Source organism: Lucilia sericata, unplaced genomic scaffold, assembly GCF_015586225.1.
Source record: "Lucilia sericata isolate MDLA Ls3-8-SP2 unplaced genomic scaffold, ASM1558622v1 Contig000427F_arrow, whole genome shotgun sequence".
NCBI lineage: Eukaryota > Metazoa > Arthropoda > Insecta > Diptera > Calliphoridae > Lucilia > Lucilia sericata.
The window spans coordinates 309,915-335,996 of NW_023994442.1; the positions used below are offsets into that span (position 1 = coordinate 309,915).

The window sequence follows — 26,082 nt, forward strand, 5'->3', positions numbered from 1 at the left end:
ATATTTTTAATAGAAACTTTTAGAATATCATAATATCAGAAATTTGGTAACTACATACATACTTCCTAAATAAAAACAAGTAGAAAAGTATAGTCGGACATGGCCGAATTATTGAATTTTACCTTAATTCCGATGTATCTAAGCAATTTATTGATGAAAAACTAAATTTCTAAAAGAGGCTGTATGTCAAATATGGGCCGTTCCTCTAAAAATTGGGAAGAGGGATGGAATTTTATATAAAGGTTATAAGTAAATTTTTGAACGTTTAAGATATTTTTTAAAGGGGGGTTCGTATGGGTGCTAGGGCCAAACGACGGCCGACTCAGAAAGTTATTCTGAGTCGATCGGTATACTTTACTTTTACAAACATCAGCACAAACGTATAATACCCTCCCCACTGTAGTGGTGTAGGGTATAATAAATATAACGTTCAATCCATCGAATATCAATTTAGATCATAAATGAACCTTTTCTTTGGAAAATGTTATCTACATTCAGAACAATTTAATTTACCGTTATCACTCAGATTTGTAAAAAATCTCCTATGTAGATATCATTTTAAAAATTAATTTTATATTTGACTGTGCCGAAATAAAATAAATATTCCGGTATGTGATGGAATTCGAACGATTTGAAAAGGTATGATGAATTTCGATCGAGGTTTATTATTTTCTTGCAAAATACTACGCAGACAACAAAATACTTTCCATTTAAGAGAATCAATTAAAAAAAATATGATAATTTGCAGAAATTGAATATTAAACAATTTTTGTATTATTTTTGTAGATTCAAATCGATTCTATTTTAAAAATGAATTTCATCAAATAGCTGATTGAAATGTGTTGATATTAATATTGGCATCAAATTGATTTTCATAGGTCCTTGAGTGTACTATAGACAAAGAATGTGTATATTTTTTGGATCTACGACGAAATGAAAAAATAAATTTGAATGTACTATATATGGTATCATACCACTAGAATAAATAAAAGGTTTAAAACTTACAAGATTAGCTGTGCTGAATTTTGTTATGCATAAATCAAAAATAAACTAAGATCGTAATTTTCAAGCGAATTGAATGAAATTATGGCTCAAAAAAAAAAAAAAAAATTTTAGTAACAAATCCCGGGATTCATTTTGAAAAATCCCGGGATTCATTTTGAAAAATCCCGAGATTCGGGATATCCTAATTCCGAAAAAATCCCGGGATTTATTTTGCAAATCCCGGGATTCGGGATTTTCTAATCCCGAAAAATCCCCAAAAAACGAAGTTACGAATTGTTCTTTGGGTTGTAAAACTATGTCATACAAAAAGTTAGGCTGATAGGATAAAGTTAACAGGTGCCCCAACGGCTCTGAAGTTTTCAAGTGCATTTACAAGGGGAAAATATAGATTTTTTTCCAGTGTTTGCTCAAATTTGGCCATTTAGTAATAAATTTTTAACTTAGTTGCAAAGGAATCGTAATGTGCACAGAGTAAGCATTTCGGAATGATATAAAACACAAAAATTGCTTGAAAACTTTAAAAGTTATAGCAAATTCCCCAGGCTATTAACGTGTCCCACAGCACATGAATTCGAAATGTGACTAAAAAATTTACTTTTTTGGGATATATTCTAAAAAGAACATTTTGTTACTTAAAATATATCTATAATTACTCGAATATCAGTTATTGCCCTTATAAGATAACGCTAACTTGTTCTCAGTTATGGTCAAAAAAGTTTTTTTCAAATCTCCAATTTCGGTTTTTGTTTAAACTTTGTTATACAAATTTCAAAATTTTTACGAAATGGGTATTTATGGTCAATAGATAAGGCTATTAAACGGTGAAAAAATTAGATTAATAATTTTTGCAGTTTAGCTGTACTTGTGATTTGAACTCGGCGGATTTCGGGAAAATCGCATTTTTTGTAATATTTTAGAGAATACGTATTAATTCTTTACTGTTGCACATTTTAAATAAAGTATTATCTAGATAATACAAAATATATATCCGAAGTTTTATTAAAATCGGACATTCTTAACCCGTAATCTGTGGAGTGCAAGGTGAAATTTTGCAATATTTGGGAATTCTTAGTGTACCATATCGAAATAATATATATATAGTCCGACATTTAAAATAGAGTGAAAAAAGGTAGATTAACCCTTTAAGGCACTTGGGAACAATTTAACACCAAAGTTCAAAAATTCGAAAAAAACACTCTCTATTTGAATAATGCTCTATATAATTAAAGGAATAACAGAAATAAAAAAATTCTATATTAAGTATAAAAACTTATGAATTAAAGCTTTTTGACCATATAAAGTTTGTATTTTTAGATTAGATTGAAAATCGACCGTAAAAAAGGATTACGTAAATTATCAGTTTTAAAAACAAAATTTTTCTTTTAAAAATGTGCACCTCAAGTTTACTCCATAGTCAAAAAGGGTTAAAGTAAAATTTTTTATACTTAATCAGTGTTGCCATATATGAAGATTTATCTTCATTTTGAAGTTTTTTGAGGTAGTGTGAAGATTAAAAGATTTTTATATTAAAAAAAAGTTTTTTATAAATTTGAAGTTTTTCAGTTTACTAGAGTAGTTTATATATTTTTAATGTAAAAACAATATTTAAATTAACGAATTAATAAATGACAGACGAATACGTAAATAAAAAATCATAACATATTTTAATTCCTTTAAAATACAACTCTGTTTGACTTATTCTTACTCCTTTTTTGTTACAACTACGCATACCGCGAATAAAAACAAAAGAGAGAATAGCAAAATTGAAAAAAACGTCTAACTGTAAATTTTTTATTGTTTAAGAAATTTAGTGACAACAGGCGTGATAAAATTGTGCATTAAATAGTTTACTTTTGCTTGGTTTAAAAAAAATGGATAAATATTTTTCAAAAAATGGTAAGCTATTGTTTAATTATATTCAATATATGTATATATAAATCTAATAATAATGACTTCCTACAGGATCAAATAAATCTGATGAGCAGTCATCACCAAGCACTTCAGTGTCTAAGCAAAACAAATATAGAAGTTATAATAAACCCTGGGAGGAAAATCCGTTATTAAAACCATGGATTAAAAAAAGCATCAACAACTTTGCTTTTTGCAAATTTTGTGGCTGTGAATTGAAGTTACTTGGGGGCGTTTGTGATTTAAAAGCACATGCTATGACGACAAAACATATTGAAAGAGCTAAGGCCATTAAAATATCGGAAACACGCAATTCACCCTTTTCTGAAGCAGCAAAATACAGCAGCAAAGTTTCTAATGTAGAACTCCACCTGGCAGCATTTTGTGCAGAACACAACGTATCGTTTTTGACAATGGATCACTTGGTTCCTTTGCTGAAGGAAACTGTTTTAGATTCCTAAATCATCAAAAAAATAACATGTCCAAAGCTACGCTTTGGTAAAAAATGTACTGGGAGAAACACATCATGAAGAACTTTGTGATGTTCTTCGAACAAAGTTTTTTTCACTGTGTGTTGACGAATCCACAGATATTTCATCAACAAAACTATTATCGTTAGTTGTACGTGTGGAGTATAAAAGCAAGATATGCGATTTTTTTTTTCGATTTAATTAAAGTCAAAGAGTGTAATGCAAAAGGTATTTACGAATTAATTATAAATGTTTTTATTAAAAATAATATTAATTATAATGAAAACCTTATTGGATTTGCAGCTGATGGTGCAAACGTTATGACTGCCGTTAATCATTCGGTGGCAACGTTATTGAAAAAGGATTGCCCGAATCTTATAATATTTAAATGTAGCTGCCATTCGTTTGCACTGTGCGCAAACAACGCCTGTAAGTTTTTGCCTAGATATATTGAAGGTGGTTTATTGGATTTATTTGCAGATTTGCAAATATTGCTTGATTATAAACCTCGTAAAATGTTACACCCATCCCAAACACGTTATCTGTCATTAGAGGCCACTGTAAATCAATTATTGAGTCGAATAGATGTATTAGAATTATACTTTTTACATGAAGACTTAGAAAAGTTCGATTCCACGGACAGAATTTTATGTTATTTACAAAAAAAGGAATTTAAGCTTTATTTACAATTTTTAAGTTTTGTTTTAAATGATATCAATAAATTGAATCGACTATTTCAGAATTAAAGTCCACAAATACATCTACTACACAGGGAAATTCTACGATTGTATTGTAAAATATTTGCATACATCGTAAAAGATGAGTACATTTCTTTTGAAAATTTTAACAAAATAGACTTAAACAACTGTTTGTATATTAAAGATCCTATGGATATTTATTTAGGAGCTCAAGTATCCATAGCACTTACAACCACTCATAAATTATCCAATGAAGATGAAATAGATTTTAGAAATCATTGTTTAAGATTTTACATTGAATTGTGCAACAGTTTGTTAACAAATTTTGATTTTGAAAATGATTTCCTAAAATGTGTTGAGGTTTTAGCTTCTGATAACGTTATAAAAGGCAAAGACATAACTATAACTTCATTAATTCTTTTTTTTTCCAAATATTGTTGATAATGAAAATGTTCAAAAAATAGATGATGAATGGCGAGAATTGCACCATTTTAATTTTAAAGAAGGAAATCATTTTTAAAACAAAACGTTGTGACGGATCTGAAGTATTTCCTTGCTTAAAAAATTTGTTTATGCTGTTTTATCTATTCCTATTGCAACAGCTAATGTTGAACGAATTTTTTCTCAAATTAATATCAATAAAAATAATATAAGAAACAAATTAGAAATACCCAAATTATGTGGCATTTTAAGAATAAAAGACTATCTTAAAAAAATGAATGCAATTGTACAAATTTTGTACAATCTAATGAAATGAATAAAAAGTTTAATAAACAAATGTACAATGTTAATGTAACAAATAAATGAATTACTTTTTATTGCATTAAATTTATATGTCTATATATGTAAATACCTTTATGAAAAATATTTTATTTAACGTGATTTTTTGTTATACTTCAATCAAAATAAATATGAATTAAATTTTATAAATTTTAGTTTTTATATGAAGATTTTTTTCTTAAAAAAAAGATTTTTTTGTTAAATTTGAAGGATTTCGTTGAAATTTATATGGCAATACTGTACTTAATACTGAATTTTTTATTTTATTTCTGTTATTCTTCTAATTATATAAAGCATTATTCTAATAGAAAGTGTTTTTTTGAATTTTTGGTGTTAAATTATTCCCAAGTGCCTTAAAGGGTAAATCTGCCTTTTTTAACTCTATTTTAAATATCGGACTATATACGATAAATTCCAGTCATTTTTGGTAAATATGGCCGACAAATAAATAAATTTCGATATGGTACACTAAGAATTCCCAAATATTCCAAAATTTGAACTCCTTTGAACTCCACAGTTTATGGGTTAAGAATGTCCAATTTTAATAAAACATCGGATATATATTTTGTATTATATAGACTTGTTTGGGATTTTCCCCAAACTAAAATTTAATAATAATTCTGAACTGAAAACCCTAACTAAAATCTCCACAGAAATTAAAGAACTTATTTATTACTTAATATACCCTACACCACTTTAGTGGGGAGGGTATATTGGATTTGTGCTGATGTTTGTAACGCACAATAATATTGGTCCTATACCCACCTTAAAGTATACCAATCGGCTCAGAATCATTTTATGAGTCGATTTAGCTATGTCCGTCCGTCTGTCCCTCCGTCCATGTAAACCTTGTAATCAAACTACAGGTCGCAATTTTGATGATAATTCAATGAAATTTGGTACATGATCTTCTATTGTCCCAGGGACGAAGCCTATTGAAAATGGTTAATGTAAATGGATCGGTCCAGTAATTCACCTAGCCCCCATACAACTGACCCCCCCAATTGGAGATAATTCAATGAAATTTGGCACATGATCTTTTATGGTACCGTAGATGAAGCCTGTTGAAAATGGTTTACATCGGTCCATTATTTCACCTAGCCCCCATACAACTGAACCCCCGAATAGGGCTCTTAGGTTCATAATTATGTTTAATATACTCATATCTCGACGAAAAGCTGCAAAAACCAATTTGTATACAAGACTTGATGACCCCCACGAATTCCATATTAATAGGTTCATATATAACCCTAGTCCCTATGAAAAGCCCCCCATCAAAATTTCACTTAAACGTCCACAATTTTATTCAACAATAAACGGCTTAAGTATGTATATCTAAGGTAAGGTACAATTCAACTTAAATGCTTTATTATGGCAACTAAATCACATTATATTTTTGTCAAAGGTGTAGGGTATTATATGGTCGGCCTCGCCCGTCTATAATTTCTTACTTGTTTTCTTTTAATTTCTTTTCATTTGTTTACAAAATTATTAAACTAGACCTAACGGTATTTTTTATAAGTACAAGTATACGTACATTTGCATGTACATTTATTTGTATATCAACGCATTTAAATGTAGATACAAACAAACATGTAAATTTACTGCAGGTAGAAAAACAGATAATTTAGTTTTGATGATCTTATAAATTTGAATTATTGATCACTTGTTTTTATCTTCTGCAAGAAGCAGTCAACTTAATTAAGCAAAGATTTATATTGAAGTGTAAAAAATTAAAAAAGTATTTTTTTACTTTCTGATCATGGGGATCAGAACAATATAATTTAATAAATAAAATTCTCCTACATTTAAATGTTGCCGAAACCCGGTAACTGTCCATATACTGACAAATACCCAAATAATTTGTGATTTAAATATAATACTGCCGTCTTGCCTACGGTATCAACAACGTACGTGCTGTACTATTATTTCCCCACGAATTTCGAGCTAAATTCAGGAAAAGATGACTTCAACTCTTCAAGCAGTAGAAGACCAGAAGAAAATATTTGCACACATCGAACGTGTGTCTACGTGTTTTCATGCCAAACCAAAGGAAGCGTTATCAAAAGGGTATGTTCAAACAATTCTGGAGGATTTGGAATACAATTTTAAAACCTTCAAAGATGGACATTAACAATTAAATGAGATGATACACAAAAGTTCAATCGCTAAGAAAGATGTGCCGTATTTAAGTACCAACACTTTTTATAAATGCTATGATGTTTACATAGCTCTAAAAACTGATCTTCTAGATTTACTTTATGAATTTGAATCTACACAGTCTCCAACCGTCCATGCAAGTACTTTCGCCGCCACTACCTGCAACGAATCATTCTGCGCTGGAGCAAGGCTTCCAAAAATTGATTTGCCTACCTAGAATGGATGTCGTATCGAGACATGTTCAAAACACGGGTTCATCAGAACAATTCCCTAACAAAGGTGCAGAAATATTTTTATTTGAAGTCTTCATGTACTGGAACTCCACTTAGCATGGTCAACGAATATCTGGCAGCAGAATCCAGTTATGATTTAGCATGGGATGCTCTCGAGAAGAGATTTCATAATGAAAGGAAGCTCGTTGAACAAATCTTGAAACATCTGTTTTCAATACCGCCTTCTGACGGAACTTTTAAACATATAAAGGGTCTACTAGACACAACTCGGACCTGTCTGTCGCAACTTAAATCACTGAAAATAGATATTTCTACATGGGATTCAATTCTGGTGTATCTAATTACACAAAAACTTGAAATGCAGACTCGTAAAGAATGGGAGCAATCGCTTAAGGCTAGTATTTCCATTCCGCCCACGTCTGATATGTTTAATTTTCTGGAAACTACCTTCCGCCCCATGGAATCTCTTGAAGAGGAAACTACCCCAACTTCAAGTATTTACGGTAAGGAAATACGTAAGAAACCAACAAGAATGATACGAGCTCACACTGCTTCAACTGTAAATAATGACAACTGCCCATGCTGCCATAAACGTCATTCTCTTTACAAATGTTTTCGATTTACAAACATTGTCTTCAGCGGAGAAGAAAAACTTTGTAAATCAACATCGCCTCTGTCGAAACTGCCTAAACAGTGGGCATTTACAATCAATCATCTTGTAGATTGAATACTAGATGCCATATTTGCCGTGAATCTCATCATACAATTCTTCATAACGAATTCTGCCGATCCGATTCTAATCAAACCACCCCACCTGTGGTGAACAACACAGTAGATAATCAAACTTTCCAGCCTCCTGCTACTACATCAACACCTAATTCTGCAACTGTAAGTACAAATGTTTCCAATTTAAGTACTCAAAATCTCAACCCTGCTTTATTACCCACCGTAAAAGTTTTAATAAAAACGGTAAACAAAACATATTGCGTAAAAGCCCTAGTGGACCAAAGATCACAACTTTCATTTATTTCAGAGGAGCTTTCTCAATTATTAGCCGTACCGAAATACAAAACTCGAGTGGACGTTTCTGGAATTGGAGGAAACAAAACAATAACGTTTCCAACAAAATTACCTCTGATTGCATTCCAGATCTCCCAACGTTCTTTTTGGCGGTTCCTGATTTTCTAATACCTCAAAAAATTGATCTCCTCCTTGGAAACGATGTCTATGGCGATTTAGTCCTACCTAGGATGAAAAAGTTTGAAAATAGTCTTCTTCTGCAAGAAACTCATCTAGGCTGGAAGGTATCTGGCTCTCCAAGTAGCCATATGGCAAGCAATAAAATATCTGCCAATATCTGTTCTTTAGATGAACAGCTTAGAATGTTTTGGGAACAAGAGGAATTACTCGATCAAAAATCATGGTCCACTGAAGAAGAACTCTGCCAAAAATTGTTTAAGGAAACTCATCTCCGGAATGAAAATGGACGGTACAGTATTAATCTGCCATTCAAAAGGTTACTTCAAGGTCAAGACCTACCAACGTTTTCCTACACGGACTACAATGCCATGAAAAGACTTAAACAGTTAGAATTGATTTTTAAGCAGAAACCAGAATTTGCTGATCAATACAAAAGGTTCATGGTGGAATATGAATCGTTTAATCATATGGTTAACCTCGGTGAGTACCCTCAAGCTATACCAATTAATGCGTATTTTTTTCTCATCATGGCGTACTCAGAGAGGCAAGTACAACAACAAAATTACGTGTTGTTTTTGATGGTGGAAACCGTAGGCCATCGCAAACTTCTATTAATGAAGAGTTATCAGCAGGTCCAGCTTTGCAAAACGATTTGTCTACAATAATAACTCGTTGGAGAAAACATTGTATAGGTTTTACTGAGACCTGGAAAAAATGTTCAGGCAAATAAATGTGTCCCCTGAACACCAACCATATCAATGCATACTTTGGAGAAATGTCTCAAGCAAAATCTGTGTATATGCACTTCGTATAGTGACATATGGTACGAAGTGCATATTGGATAGTTTCCGCTAGAAATATAGCTAAACGCGTACTTTATGCTTTAAGTACAAAGCGCAATCCTGTCAACAACTTATGGGTAACTTACCAGCGGCTGTAACCCACTCAAGCGTTTAAGCGCAGCGGACTGGATTAAGCTGGTCCCATCAACATAAAAACTTCTTCTTTACGAACAGCTTCTACTTCCAAGGGCTACATTTGTCTTTTTATCTGCATGTGTACGAAGGCAATACATTTAGAGACTGTCACTAGTCTAAATGAGGATGCTTTCTTGGCATGATTCCGTCGCTTTACTGCGCGTAGAGGCTTATGCACCGATTTATACTCGGACTGTGGTACTAATTTCGTGGGTGCAAACAAAGAACTCCAAGTTCTGCATCACCGAAACAAAACATCACTTCCTGAGCATCTCGCAGAAACTTTAGCCAATCAAGGTACAACATGGCACTTTATTCCGCCTGCTTTACCCCACTTTGGCGGACTCTAGGAAGCTGGTGTGAAATCCACGAAACATCACTTGCGCCGCATAATGAAAGATCGCACACTAACATACGAAGAACTCAGTACACTCTTTGCACAAATAGAAAGCTGCCTAAACTCCAGGCCGTTATGTCCCTTATCAGCCGATCCGGAAGATGCCGATGTACTCACACCAGCACATTTTCTTATTGGAGAACCTACCAATTGTATCCCCGATGATGACTTACTTGATGCTCGTCTTAACCGTTTAAGCCGTTGGAAAGTAGTAGAACATCGCTGGAACAAAGAATATTTATGTCGTCTTCAAGCTAGACCAAATTGGAATGAGGTCGAAAGAAATATAAAAGTTGGTGACATCGTACTTCTTCTCCACGAACAAAGTGTTCCAGGTAAGTGGCCACTTGCCAAAGTCGAAGAATTACATCCTGGCTCAGATGGGTTGGTAAGGGTAGTCACACTTTATTGCAACGGAAAGTACATAAAACGCCCTATTTAAAAAATCTGCTTTTTACCTTCAAATGATGTACATATAGATGAGAAGACTTCTACTTAAGAACAACTGTTCTTTGTGGGGGAGAATGTTTGGGATTTTCCCAAACTAAAATTTATTAATAATTCTGAACTGAAACCCTAATTAAAATCTCCACAAAAATTAAAGCACTTATTTATTTCTTATTTTCTTTTAATTTGTCATTTGATTACAAAATTATTAAACTAAACCTAACGGTATTTTTAATAAGTACAAGTATGTTCATTTATTTGTATATCAACGCATTTAAATGTACATACAAACAAACATGTAAATTTACTGCAGGTAGAAAAACAGATCATTTAGTTTTGATGATCTTATAAATTTAAATTATTGATCACTTGTTTTTATCTTCTGCAAGAAGCAGTCAACTTAAACAAAAATTTATATTGAAGTGTAAAAAATTAAAAGGGTATTTTTTTACTTTCTGATCATGGGATCAGAACAATATAATTAAATAAATAAAATTCTTCTACAAGACTATAATACTCTGATAATACTTTATTTAAAATGTGCAACAGTAAAGAATTAATACGTATTCTCTAAAATGTTACAAAAATATGCGATTTTCCCGAAATCCACCGTGTTCAAATCGCAGGTACAGCTAAACTGTATGAATTATTGGTCTAATTTTTTCACCGTTTAATAGCCTTATCTATGTATGTATGTATGTATGTATGTATGCATGCATGCATGTATGTATGTATGTATGTATGTATGTATGTATGTATGTATGTATGTATGTATGTATGTATGTATGTATGTATGTATGTGTATGTATGTATGTATGTATGTATGTATGTATGTAGTATGTAGTGTATGTATGTATGTATGTATGTATGTATGTATGTATGTAGTATGTATGTATGTATGTATGTATGTATGTATGTTGTATGTATGTATGTATGTATGTATGTATGTGTATGTATGTATGTATGTATGAGTATGTATGTATGTATGTATGTAGTATGTATGTATGTATGTATGTATGATGTATGTATGTATGTATGTATGTATGTATGTATGTATGTATGTATGTATGTATGTATGTATGTATGTATGTATGTATGTATGTATGTAGTATGTATGTATGTATGTATGTATGTATGTATGTATGTATGTATGTATGTATGTATGTATGTATGTATGTAGTATGTATGTATGTAGTAGTATGTATGTATGTATGTATGTATGTATGTATGTATGTATGTATGTATGTATGTAGTATGTGATGTATGTATGTATGTATGTATGATGTATGTATGTATGTATGTATGTATGTATGTATGTATGTATGTATGTATGTATGTATGTATGTATGTATGTATGTATGTATGTATGTATGTATGCATGTATGTATGTATGTATGTATGTATGTATGTATGTATGTATGTATGTATGTATGTATGTATGTATGTATGTATGTATGTATGTATGTATGTTTCGTATGTTTGGATTAGGGATGTCAATCCCGAAATCCCGATTCCTAAAATCCCGGAATTTTTCGGGATTGGCAAATCCCGGATTTTTTCGGGATTAGGATATTCCGAAACCTGGGATTTTTCAAAATAAATCCCGGGATTTGTTTCAAAACTTTTTTATATTCTTTTTTTGAGCCATAATTTTCATTAATTTGAAAATTATGATTTTATTTTATTTTCGACTCATGCAAAACTAAATTCCGCAGAGCTAATTTTATACATATTTGAAGTGGTATGATTCCATACACATAGCACATATACATTTATTTATTCACTTCGTTTTTATACCCTACACCACTTTAGTGGGGAAGGTATAATATTTGTCCTATACCCACCTTAAGTATACCAATCGGCTCAGAATCATTTTCTGAGTCGATTTAGCTATGTCCGTCCGTCCGTGTAAACCTTGTAATCAAACTACAGCAATTTTGAAGATAATTCAGTGAAATGTTGCATGATCTTCTATTGTATTAGAGACGGATCCTATTGAAAATGGGTAACATCGGTCCAATATTTGACCTAGCCCCCATACAACTGAACCCCCGAATAGGGCTTTTAAGTTCATAATTATGGTCAATATACTCGTATCTCGACAAAAAGCTGCAAAGCCAAGTTCTATACTAGCCATCATGACCCTGAAGTATTTTTTGATAATACGGCCTCATATTACCCTAGCTCCTATACAAATCCCCTTTCGAAATATGACTTAAATGTACACAATTTTCTTCAACAAAAAATAGCTAAAGTATATCTGAGGCAAGGTACAATTCAACTTTATGCTTTATTATGAACAATAAATCACATATTATTTTTATAACTGGTGTAGGGTATTATATGGTAGGCTTCGCCCAACTATAACTTCTTACTTGTTAACACATCGAAATGTTGGTCGTAGAGCGACCCAAAAAGTATACACATTCTGTGTCTGTAAGCTGAAAACACGAGTTAGAAGACTCATTCTATTTGGGCTGCAAATTTGGACCAAGATTGACACAAGAAAACCTAATTGGAGCTCCTCTGAAAATCACATTGATACTGATATTAATATCAATACATTACAATATTTTGATGGTGGGTATTTAATTTCGGCACAGTCGAATACAAACTTTATTTTTCAATACTAGAGGATTTTACATTTCTAAGTTTCTACAAATCTGAGTGATACCGGTAAAGGTAAATTACCTAGTTCTGAATGCACATAAAATTTTATATTAATACTACGAATATAATTACATGTTCCAAAACTAATATGTATTTTGTGTAAAATTCCAAATATTTTTCAAAGAATAGGTTCTAAATTGATGTTCGAATAATTAAATTGGTATCTGTTATAGTTATTAGTTCACATGGAACAGTATGAGATTTTAAAAAGTGCTTATGTCTAATTTCGGAACTAGAAATTTATTTTTACTTAGGAAGTAAGTATGTATTTAAAAAGTTTCAGAAATTATGCAATTTTGAAAGTTTTTATTTCAAAATTGGAATTAATTGGATTGTTTTAATTTAAATATATCTTCTGTCTGCTAAATTTCCACAAAATTAAAAAATTTTCTTTACAAATATGATGATTTAAAGATTTTCATATAAAAAATAATTAAATTCATGTAATCCCGAAATTCCGTAAAATCCCGGGATCCCGGGATTGCAATTTTCAAATCCCGAACCCCGGGATTTGTAAAAGCCAGTCCCGTTTGGCTTCCCTAGTTTGGATGGCTGTGTCTTTCATTGCCATTTGTATGTTGTTTTTGTTTCTTGGAGTATTCAGTTTCCTATGTTTGGATGGCTGTGTGTTTCATTGCCTTGTGTATATTGTTTTTGTGTGTTTATTTCGTTTAACGTTGTTGTTGTTCATTATGTTTTGCTATTGCTATAATAAACGGGAAAATAAAATAAATTAAAATTTTATAAAATTGATATTTTTATACCCTCCACCGCCATCAGTGGTGATAGAGGGTATATATAAGTTTGTGGTTCAGTGTGTAACACCAAAAAATATTAATCTGAGACCCAACAAAGTATATATATTCTGGCTCCATATGAAATGCTGAATCGATTTAGCTATGTTCGTCTGTCTGTCTGGTTAACCGTCTTGTCTATACCCGAGCAAAATTACGTACATCAATACCCAACATACCCGGGTATGTCATACAATTTATATGGCTATTTCATCTTTTTATACATTTCTAGTGTATAATTCAGATAATTATTAAAACTAATGTAATAAAACGTCCGAATATATAAATTAAATAGTTTTTGATCATAAACCATTAAATTTTAGCAATTTTTGTTAAAGTTTTCTTATTGCTTTCCTATTAACAAAAATATCATATGCAAAAAACCAAAAGAAAAACGCCTTCATAACGTATAATGTACATTATGCAGAATTTGACTTTGTAAAATTTTGATTTCAAGAAGCTATTGCTCAGTGACCGGCTAAGATAATTGAATAAAACTTTTTATACCCACCATCAAAAAAGATGGGGGGTATATTGTTTTTGTCATTCCGTTTGTAACACATTGAAATATTCATCTAAGACCCATAAAAGTGTATATATTCTGAGTCCTTATAAGATTCTAAGACGATCTAGCCATGTCCGTCCGTCTGTCCGTCTGTCTGTCTGTCTGTCTGTTGAAAACACGATAGAGTCCAAATGAAAGCAGCTAGCGAGCTGAAATTTTGCACAGATACTTCTAGTTGATGCAGTTTGTTTGGTATTGAAAATGGGCAATATCGGTCCACAATTTCGCCTAGCCCCCATATAAGGCCCCCTTCAGAAAATGACTTTATCGCTCATAACTTGCTAAGGGAAGAACCAATAGCGGTGAAATTTGGCACAAATATGTTTTATAGGAACCTAAATCTCTTCGTAGAATTTTATAAGGATCGGTCCATAATTGACCCTACCCCCCATATAAAGTCCCCTTCAGAAAATGACTTTATCGCCCATAACTGCCTAAGAAAAGCATCAATAGCGGTGAAATTCTGCACAAACATGTTTTATGGGAACCTAAATCTCTCTGTAAAATTTTATAAGGATCGGTCTATAATTGACCCTACCCCCCATACAAAGTCCCCTTCAGAAAATGACTTTATCGCTCATAACTTGCTAAGGGAAGAACCAATAGCGGTGAAATTCGGCACAAACATGTTTTATGGGAACCTAAATCTTTTTTTAAAATTTTATAAGGTCCATAATTGACCCTACCCCCCATATAAAGTCCCCTTCAAAAATGACTTTATCGCTCATAACTTGCTAAGGGAAGAACCAATAGCGGTGAAATTCGGCACAAACATGTTTCATGGGAACCTAAATCTCTTTTTAAAATTTTATAAGGATAGGCTCATAATTGACCCTACCCCCCATATAAAGTCCCCTTCAGAAAATGACTTTATCGCCCATAACTGGCTAAGAGAAGCATCAATAGTGGTGACATTCGGCACAAACATGTTCTATAGGAACATAAATCTTTCCGTGGAATTTTATAAGGATAGGCCCATAATTGACCCTACCCCCCATATAAAGTCCCCTTCAGAAATGACTTTATCGCCCATAACTGGATAAGAGTAGCATCAATAGCGGTGAAATTCGACACAAACATGTTCTATGGGAACATAAATCTCTTTGTAAAATTTTATAAGGATAGGCCCATAATTGACCCTACCCCCCATATAAAGTCCCCTTCAGAAAATGACTTTATCGCCCATAACTGGCTAAGAGAAGCATCAATAGCGGTGAAATTCGGCACAAACATGTTTTATGGGAACATAAATCTCTTCATATAATTTTATAAGGATCGGTCCATAATTGACCCTACCCCCCATATAAAGTCCAATTCAGAAAATTACTTTATCGCCCATGACTGGCTAAGAAAAGCATCAATAGCGATGAAATTCGGCACAAACATGTTTTATAAGAATTTAAATCTCTTCGTAAAATTTTATAAGGATCGGTTCATAATTGACCCTACCCCCAATACAAGGGCCCCTTCAGAAAATGACTTTAATGCTCATATCTGACTTTAAGAAACATATGTGCATATACATATATAGCAATAAAATTCGACATAAAAAAATTTTATAGGAACTAAAATCATTTTCTTAAATTTTATGAGAAAATGACTTTAAAGCTCATTACTAGCTTAAAACTGCGAGTACTGAGTACGACATGAACAATTTTCGTATTAAGGTCTCCTTCAGAAAATAACTTTAAGGTACAAACTAGTTTTGTGTGAGCCAAAAGTTCTTTATCAAATTTTATAAGGATCGGTCCTTAATTAGCCCTATCCCCCTTGTAAGGTCCCCTTCAGAAAATGACTTTAAAGCTCATTACTAGCTTAAAACTGCGAGTACTGAGTACGACATGAACAATTTTCGTATTAGCTACAATCTCTCACTAAATTTTATGAGGACCAGTCTGTAATTGACCATACCCCCCTATAAGGTCCCCTTCGGAAAATTACTTTAACGCTCACTACTGACTCAAAAATGCTATTACAGCAGTGAAATTCTACGTAAACAAGTTTTGTACTAGCCAAAAACTATTTATCACATTTTATGGGGATCGGTCTATAACTGACCCCACCCTCCATATAAGGTCCCCCTCAGATAGTGACTGTAACGCTCGTTACTGGCTGTAACGCTCAAATGCGACTACAGCGATGAAATTTCACATAAACAAGTTTTGTATGAGTTTATGGTTATAAATATTGGATCAAACAAAATTAATATTTTTAATTCGGAAGAGCACGGTCCATGCTTAAGCCTTTATTAAATTCCCTCTTCCAAATATTTCCCTGATGTTCATAATAATATCGACATATGATTCAACATAGATCGATAATATCAAAGTTTATTTATAAGGATGATTTGATGGTGGGTATATAAGATTCGGCATGGCCGAATATAACACTCTTACTTGTTATATATTATTTATTAAGGTGTATAAAATCGATCAGTATTAAAGAATTTTTACTTTCGTAAGTAGGGAACATTTTTGCAAAAAAAGATTGCTAAGTCATGGTCAAAAATTAAAATTTTTCAATTTAAACTTAAATATTTTTGGTTATATGAGAATAAAATTATTATAATCAGCATAATTTTAATTTACTAAGTCATATACAATAAAAAAATATTATTTCATCAAAATCGGCGCATATTTGTTAATGTTACATGATCCACAATTATATCACATTCAAATTTATGAATGAAGACACATGACTGTATTTGAAACGAAATTTTTGTTTAGTATAATTTATTTTCATAAGATACAAGAATATATATAATTCTAATAATAAAACATGAAAGTTATAATGAAACCTAGTTTCTCTCCGATAACTGACATATAATTTGTATACATACCGGGGTATGTTGGATATTGATACAAGAGGTAAAAATAGAAAATCGGTAATAAATAAATATATATATATATATATATATATATATATATATATATATATATATATATATATATATATATATATATATATATATATATTATTCATATGGGGCTTAGAGCCCCCATATGAATAAAATAGAAAAATCAGCATAATTTTAATTTACTAAGTCATATACAATAAAAAAATATTATTTCATCAAAATCGGCGCATATTTGTTAATGTTACATGATCCACAAATATATCACATTCAAATTTATGAATGAAGACACATGACTGTATTTGAAACGAAATTTTTGTTTAGTATAATTTATTTTCATAAGATACAAGAATATATAAAATTCTAATAATAAAACATGAAAGTTATAATGAAACCTAGTTTCTCTCCGATAACTGACATATAATTTGTATACATACCGGGGTATGTTGGATATTGATACAAGAGGTAAAAATAGAAAATCGGTAATAAATATATATATATATATATATATATATATATATATATATATATATATATATATATATTATTCATATGGGGCTTAGAGCCCCCATATGAATAAAATAGAAAAATTCGTATATCTGAGAAACTATTAGAGCTACATTCTTTAAATTTTACTTGAAGAACTTTGACATTCATCTGAACATTTAGAGTAGAACGGGCGGACTTCCAATTGGGTACTTGGTACCTCTCATATCAATTAAATACAAAATTTCTTTTATCTGGGAAACTAATAAAACTAGATTCTTCAAATTTTTCACAAATTATTTTAATATTCATCTGAATATTTTGGAGGAAAAAGGGCGGGCTTTCATCTGGGGAGCATGAAGCCCCCACATGAACTAAATTCGTATATCTGAGAAACTATTAGAGCTAGAATCTTCAAATTTTACATGAAGAACTTTGACATTCATGTGAACATTTAGAGCATAACGGGCGGACTTTCAATGGGGCGCTTGGCACCACATATATGAATTAAATACAAATTTTTCACAGATAGATAGAAATTGGCGAACTTGCAATAATTTGCTTGGCATCTCTCATATGTAACATATTGTTAATCTGGAAAACTATTGTAGTTAGAATTTTCAAAATCGTTAAGTGGGTTTTTTATTTAATCAGTTTAAACATCTAAACTGATTTTCTTGAAATTTTCACAATCTCTTCCTGTATGTCTGGAAGGGCTTATAACTGCTTTTTATGTTGAAATTGCAAATGAGCGAGGTCCCACGTATAGAGTCCACAAATTTTGTACAAGTAACTTTTGTTTAAATACAAATATTTTGGACAAAAATAGGGAGTTCAGCAAAAGCTGGCGTGGCACCTCCCATATGAAGTATGTAAATACTAAAATCTAATTATTAAAATATTTAGATCTAGAAAACTATAACAGCTAGAATCCCCAATTTTGGTGCCTCTCACGTGAAGTAATTGCAAAAAATTGTATATTCTTAAACTTTAACCTCCATCTAAACATTTTGGGTAATAAATTGGCGGACTAAGCATGAGGGGAGCGGCACCTCCTATATTAATTAAAGACAAAAATTCGTTTATCTGGAAAACTAATGGAACTAAATTCTTCAAATTTTGCACGAAGAACTTAAATATTCATTTGAACATTTTGGAGGAAAAAAATCGGTCTTTCATCTAGGGGGTCTTGAAGCCCCCACATGAATCAAATAGAAAAATTCGTATATCTGAGAAACTATTAGGGCTATATATCTAACTAATATCTAACTAACTATATATCTAACTAATTTTTGGAAAATATATAGAAAACATTACTTTGAAGGCATAGTCCAAATTTCAAGCCGATACGATATATAGATCTCGAGATATATCACTTCAAAAATTATACCCGTGTAAGTGGGTATTGACATAACGGTTAAAACACGCTCACGTTAAAACTAAGCAAATGAAATCAACCAAATTCACTGAGAATCTTCATTGTTTTCCTAACTAGTTTGGTATTGCAAATCAGCAAAATCGGTTCACAACGTAAAAAATTATGAGTAAAAATTTTAGACTACCTCAAAAAAATTAAGTTTTTTTTCCCTAATTCTTGAGTAGTTTCCTCAGAAACTACCAAAGATAATTCGACAGATTTTATTACACATTATTTTTTCCATCTATAGATTAATTATGTTTAAAATTGTAACAATCGATCCAAAATTTCCCATAGCCCCCATACAAAGCTACATATTCCCGGAAATTAATTTATCGTAAATAACTTCCTCAAATATATCGGTATCAACACAAAATTTTGATATTATATGAACAGGAATCAAAACTACCGACTTAGATCTGTATCGGACCACAATTGGTCATAGCTCCCATATAAGGTCCACTTTAAAAAATCACTTAAATGAACATATTTTATTGATAAATAAAGCTATCGGGATAAAATTCGACATGAATATGTTTTGTATATACATAAATCATTCTACGAAATTTGTTCCGGATTGGTCCATAATCGGTCATAGCTCCATCCGAAAATCACTCAAATGCGCATAATTTATTGATTGATAAAGCTATCAGGGTAGAACTCGAGGTGAATATGTTTTGTATATAGATATAAATCATTCGGTGAAATTTTTCCCAGATCAGTCCACAATTGGTACTAGCTCCCATATAAGGTCAACATCCTAAAATCACTTAAACAAGCTTAATTCATTGATAAATAAAGCTATCGGGATAAAATTCGTCATGAATATGTTTTGTGTATAAATATTAATTACATTACGAATTTTTTTTCGGATCGGTACATAATTGGTCATAGCTCCCATATAAGGTCCACATCCGAAAATTACTTAAATACGCATAATTCATTGATAAATAAAGCTATCAGGGTAAAACTCGACGTGAATTTGTTTTGTATATATGTATATATATATATATAAATCATTAGTGAAAATTTTCCACATCGGTCCATAATTGGTTACATTCCATATAAGGAATTTTTTCAGCATCGGTCCATAACTAGCTCCCATATAAGGTTCACTTCTGAAAACCACTTAATACCACATAATTTATTATTAAACTTGACATGAGTATGTTCTGTGTATAGATAAATCACTTTGATTATTATACCCTTCACCACCATGAGTGGTGATAGAGGGTATATATAACTTTATCATTCCGTGTGTAACACCAAGAAATATTCATCTGAGACCCAACAAAGTATATATATTCTTGGTCCTTATGAAATTCTGAGTCGATTAACTATGTCCGTCTGTCTGTGTAAAACACGTTCACGTAAAAACGAAGTGATATAAATTATTGAAATTTGGCCAGCATATTCCCTATTGTCCTATGGTATTGAAAATGAGCAAAATCGGTTCCCATCGGGAAAAGTTATGAATCAAAATTTAAAACAACTCAGAAAAAATGAGCATTTTTTACACATTCTTATGCAATTTTCACGAAAACTTTGCAATATAATTACATGAAAATCATCACACATTTGTTTTTACACGAGAACTTTATTCTTCCTCCCATACAAAAGTACATACAAAATGAGATTATTGTTAATAACTTCCTTCAGAATGTTGATATCTTCAAACAATTTTACAAATTAAAATTCTATGTCAATAGAATTCATATAGAGAAAATTTTTTCTGGATCGGTCCATAATTGGACATAGCTCCCATACAAGGTCCCCTCCCGAAAAGCACTTAAACGCACATAACTCATTACTAAATCAAGATATCCATATAAAATTTGGTACAAGTATTGCTCTTATATACAGAAATGTTACTGTGAATTTTTTTTTTCCGATCGGTCCTTAATTGGCCATAGCTCCCATACAAGGCCCTCTTACGAAAATCTCTTAAGCCCACATTACTCATTACCAGGGCAAGCAAAAATATGCTCTAAAAAAAGTGTTTTATGCGCATAAAAATGCTCTTAAAAACTAAAAATATGCTCTAAAGATATACAAAATATGCACTTAAAATTTCCCATTTTCCAAATGAAAACACCGTTTTTACCATTTTTGAGACCTTATAAAAGCGGGAAGAACCATTCATTTATAAAATCCGTTATGTTATCTGAAAGTCCAATCTGTACTGAAACATTTAACATAATTTTGAGCTCGAGAGGCCAATTCGAGGGGTACGGTTGTAGATCGATTTCAGCCCTTTTACACAAGCTTCATTCTTGTGTCATCAAAAAGTAATTTAACTATATGAATTTATTTTTAGGGAATGGGTTTAAAATTTTATTTACCCCATTATAACAACTTGGCAATAACTAAAGGTAGGATTTTATAATGCAGATAATTCATTTCTAGTCATTTGAATTGTACTTTAGTTAAAGGACATCGGTAAAGCACACGGAGACCTTTCCGCCAGCTTACCTTCCCGTATACATATAATAACGAGATACAAATTATCGGGGTTATAAAATCCTATCTTTAGTTATTCATTAATTTCCCAAAAAAATTTTTCAATCTGTTTTTATTTGAAAACAACATTATAAAAAAATATGCGATTATGAGTAAGATATGCGGAAATATGCTGTAAAATTTAAAATATGCAAAAATATGCTGTAAAGAACAAAATATGCAAAAATACGCTCTTACAAATCTATGCGAAAATTCGTTAAATTGTCTGAAATGGATAAATAGCCTACTTGCGTGTCCATATGACGCGCAGCAAAAAATATGATATTGCATATTTTTGGTTGCCCTGCTCATTACCAAATAAAGCTATTGTTACAAAATGTTGCACAAATATTAGTTAAGATTTTTTCAAGATCGGTTCATAATATGGGTGCGATCGGTCCCATACAAGGTTCCCTTAGGAAAATCTCTTAAACACACATTACTTATTACTAAATTACGATATATATACAAAATTTGACTGAAATATAGCTTCTATATACAGAAATGTTACTTAAAGATTTTTTACGATCGGTCCATAATTGGTCATATCCCCATACCGATCGGCTCTCATACAAGGTCCCCTCCCGAAAATCACTTTAACGCACATAACTCATTACTTAATTAAGATATCCATATAAAATTTGGTACAAGTATTGTTTTTATATACAGAAATGTTACTGTGAAATTTTTTTCCGATCGGTCGTTAATTGGTCATAGCTCCCATTCAAGGTCCTCTTACGAAAATCACTTAAACGCACATAACTCATTACTTAATTAAAATATCCATATAAAATTTGGTACAAGGTTCCCTTACGAAAATCTCTTAAACACACATTACTTATTACTAAATTACGATATATGTAGATACAAAATTTGACTGAAATATAGCTTCTATATACAGAAATGTTACTTTAAGATTTTTTACGATCGGTCTGTAATATCCCCATACTAGGTCCTGCCCGAGAATTTGAATTTCCTTAAATCTTTCACACAAATTATTAAATATCGTTAAAGCATATCTTAGGGCGCTTTAAAAATTTAAAAGAAATTAATTGTAACAGATTTAAGCTGTTTAAATCTTGGGGTTTTTCTATTTAAGACATGATAAATCTTATTTCTACAAATATTTGATCAATTAAAAAAGTATTAATATAAAAGTAGCTGGTGCCGAATATAGCACTCTTACTTATTTTTTTCACATATGAGCCTTTACATCCCACAAACTGACCACAAAGCTCTTAAAGGAAATGGTTCAAGCTTTCTTTTGAGTGAAGAAAATACAAAAAAATAAAAATGCCAAATATTGAAAAAAAAAATTATTCCTGAGCTAAAAAATTATTTTTTTGGAACTATAAAGCCCTTTAATGAAATTGTATAAGCTTTTTTTTAATCAAAACAAAAAGGACCCATTTTGAAAAAAAATAATTATTTAAAAAAAATCAAAAAATTTTTAAGAAATAGCTATCTGAACTCCTTTGGACAATTTGTGCTTTTATTTTGAAATTCCAAGTGGGCTAACTGTCACGCCCACTTACTAAATAAGTATTAAAAGTAGTATTTCTCAGAAACTGGGTAGAGTCCTCTAATTATGCACGAAGAACTTTGACACATATTTGAATTCTGGGGGAAAATGGGAAAACTAGCATCCCACGCCTATATTGCTAGCCAATACAAAGGACGTAAATTTGGAAAACTATAACAGCTACAGTTCCCAAATTTTGTACGATAAACTACAGTGTCAATATACATAAAAAATTTGTGCAAATTGGGCGGATAAGAAATAGTGGTCGTGTCATCCCCCATATAAAGTTAGTATCAAAATTCGTATATCTGGAAAACTCGTATCCCTCGTGTCCCTCCCATTAGAATTAAATAAAAAATCGTATATCGGGGAAACTATTAGAGCTTTAATGCTCAAATTTTGTAAAAAAATTGACATCCATGTTAGTATTTGCCTAATAAATTGGCGGTCACGGGGGCTTGATTTGCCCCCGTATCGGGGAAACTATTGGAGCTAGAATGCTCAAATTTTTCACGAACAGTTTTGACATTCATGTAAACAATTGTATAATAAATTGTGGGATAACGGGAGCGTGGTGAATTAAATACAAATCGTATATCTAGGAAACCATTATAGCTAAAATCCTCAAATTTCTTACATGCAATACCGAAAGCCATGTGAACAATTCGCGGAAAATAACCGGACTATGTAACAGGTTCCACTAGAACCTACCTTAGTTTTAATGTGTTTACTATGGCATTGAAATGTTGACAAAACAACTGTCTTTTGTTCGATGAATTTAATATCGTAAAGGGTTTTTTATTTATATTGTTTCTAGGGAAGCGAAGCACACTGGGTTATCTAGTAAATAATAAAAAACAAAAAGTTCACTTTACTTACAGCATTGCAGGTATTGATATCTGTAATTTGGCCACTCTCTAAGAACTCCACCACTTTACTTAGTTCGCCACTGCGAGCAGCTCTTAAAAATGATATTGTAGCATCATTCTGAAATGTTAAAAATTTGTATATATTATTTTAAATTAAAAATTTATAATAATAGTTTTTTAAACTTTTCAGGGGACTGCCCAGAAATATATTTAACAATGATAAATTAATAGAGTTCGTCTAAAATTAAATGAAATTATTAATTATTATACCCGATTGATAGAATTTTATTATCAAACCGAAGCTTTCCGCATGAAATTCGGTTAGAAGATTTGAGTTCCTATAAAAGTTCTTAAATCAAGTTTCATAACTCTACAGTGTACACGTATTTTTAAGCCAAAAATGGTCGTTAAAGTAATTTTCTGAAAGGAACTCTATATGCGGGTAGGGTCAATTATGGACCGATCCTCAATAAATTTGGTAAAGAGATTTTAACTCATATAAAACTTATGTGTGTCGAATTTCATTTTCTGAAGAGGATCTTATATGGGGACCAATCATATGCCGAATGTCATAAAAGTCAGTAGAGAGGTTTTGGCTTATAAGAAACTTACTTATGTCGAATTTCATCTCAATACTCGCACTTTTAAGTCAGTAACGAGCGTTAGAATAATTTTCTGAAAGGAACCTTAAAGGGGGAAAGATAGGGTCAATTATAGATCCACATAAAATTTGGTTAAGAGATTTTGGCACGCAAGGAACTTACTTTAGTCGAATTTCATCGCTATACTTTTATTTTAAGCCAGCAATGAGCGTTAAAGTAATTTATGAAGGGAATCTTATAAGGGGAGTATACAAGTTGGTAGAGAGATTTTAGCTCGCGAGGAACTTACATGTGTCAAATTTTATCTCGTAATTTTTAACCAGTAATGAACGTTAAAGTAATTTTGTTAGTGTTTATAAACCGGTTAACCGAAAAACCGGTTTTTATTGCTTATTTCGGTTTTTCGCAAACCGGTCTTTTTAAAACATTGGTTTCGGTTAACTGGGTTATGCGGTTTTTAAGTCTCGGTTAACCGGTTTCAAAAAATCAAATTTTTAGTACAAAATTGTATATTTTCTTTGATTTTTATTGTGATTTTTAAAAATTTTGGATAGATAATTCTAAACATTATTTTCCGTTTGTGCATATGAAGACAGACCAAAGATTGTTAAACAAATTTTAGGAAATGTTAAACATATATTATGTATATCAAATGGAGATTTCCAATTTCGGGCAATCAGGAAATTAGTAAAAAGTTGTCATTTAAACCAGAGGAGCTCAAGATTGCCATTTCATAGCACGCGTGATAGCGTAAGAAAATTCTGCTGACGCTAAGTTGATGTTGTATGTTGTTGTGTAATACATTATAGGTTTAATTCTTCTTCTTTTTATAATGAGCAATATCAGTTGGTTTGCACTCAACTTGAAAAACAAAATCAAATCAGTTGCTGATCAGCACTTGTCGAAGTAAGGTTTGTGCGCGATTTTTTTACAATACACACAGAAATACTACAACAAAATTTTGAGAAAGCCGAATTAATGTAGGAGAACATGAGAGAACAGTTGATAGTTGTTTACATATAGACTTTGATATACGCTGGCTGTCAAAATCCATAATAAATATTTGACTGTTAGCATATACTTTATAGTTTGTAGTAATTTTATTAGTATACTTTTATTTTGAATTGAATTCTGTTCTCTGCTGCTTTACCAACATAAATAAAACTATGGTAGTATGTGTTTGAGCACCACTGATTTAAACCAATAAAAATTTAACTATTTCAACAAATTCCAATCATTATATGAAGAAATTTGTTATTTATTAAGACGAATAAATAACATTGATGATAAAATGCAGGATGCACTTACTTTTTTACTGCTTGAGTATAATAAAAATCGAGAAGTTTCTCAAACGTTCTCCAAACGGACTTTACTTATCGAAATATAAGGGTTGTTGTCGCTGTCCGAGAATTTATGCTGCTGGCGTTTTTAACAAACTGTAATGGCGCTTAGGTTGATTGACAGGAAGTCAGAATGTGCCGATCCTACCGATAACTTATATGGGAACTATGACCAATAATGGACTAATT

The 26,082-nt window shown here is 31.5% G+C and overlaps 1 protein-coding gene across 1 annotated transcript in view; it reads right to left on the reverse strand.

Annotated features, from left to right (window-relative positions):
- Positions 1 to 24,073, reverse strand: part of LOC119604770 (ankyrin-3-like) — a 113,748-nt gene extending 89,675 nt beyond the window's left edge. The window contains 1 exon segment of the mRNA XM_037957599.1: positions 23,962 to 24,073. The gene's annotated coding sequence lies outside the window, so the exon portion shown is untranslated.
- Between the last annotated feature and the right edge of the window lie 2,009 nt (positions 24,074 to 26,082).